Below are 817 nucleotides of genomic sequence, written 5' to 3'. Positions count from 1 at the left end.
GTTTGCCGCCTTCTCCTTTTCCCCTTCTTATCCTCGTCCAAGCCTCCCTCCTCCCCATGGCCAGCTGGCCTAGTACTACGGATTTTGTTTGTTTGCTTCTTAATCAAAATTCATCGTGAAATGGGACTGTCTTCGACAGCTAGGAGACTTTGGAAATATTGATGATTTCCCCTTCATTTTTTAGGCAGGTCTAGGGTTTTTTTTTTTTTTTTTTTGGGGGGGGGGGGGGGGGGGGGGTCGGTCAATCTAGCATATTTTCTTTCGTTGTGGTGACTTCCGGCCTAGTATTATAAAATTTGACAATGTGTTTATACACTAAATTTCATCCTGAAATGAGATTGTCATTAGTGACAGAATGATTGGTTCTAATCTCTTCTCCTCATAGGCCTTTCAATAGCTCTTTGTCTCTTCTCTCTCCCCATTCCTCTTCTTGCCCTGTCTATCTCTTTCTTCCTTATTATGATGTATTTTAAGTCTTTCAATAACTTCCTCTAACTTTCCCTCATGTTGTCATGTCGACCGCCTTACTTCAATGTATTTGGTTAGCTTGTTCCTACCTCATTATTTATTGCGGGATGGGGCTATTTTTGTTGATTGTAGACCTTTGCATGTGATGGATTCTTATATAACTATTCTGCTTTTTCTTTTGAATTTTTCTCTCTTTAGGACAATAATTTGTTGTTGTATGCTTTGCTCTGTTTCTTTTTTACCTCGTCTGTTTGTGACATTTTAGTTGTAACATTGTAACTCTCCATTATTTCTTGTTTTGTTTTGTGTCTCGATTTGTGTAGTTTTTGTTTTTGAGAGATACGTCCAT

Source organism: Diospyros lotus, chromosome 1, assembly GCF_014633365.1.
Source record: "Diospyros lotus cultivar Yz01 chromosome 1, ASM1463336v1, whole genome shotgun sequence".
Lineage (NCBI taxonomy): Eukaryota > Viridiplantae > Streptophyta > Magnoliopsida > Ericales > Ebenaceae > Diospyros > Diospyros lotus.
The sequence above is the reverse complement of the archived record's forward strand: the minus strand, read 5'-3'. Positions refer to the sequence as shown.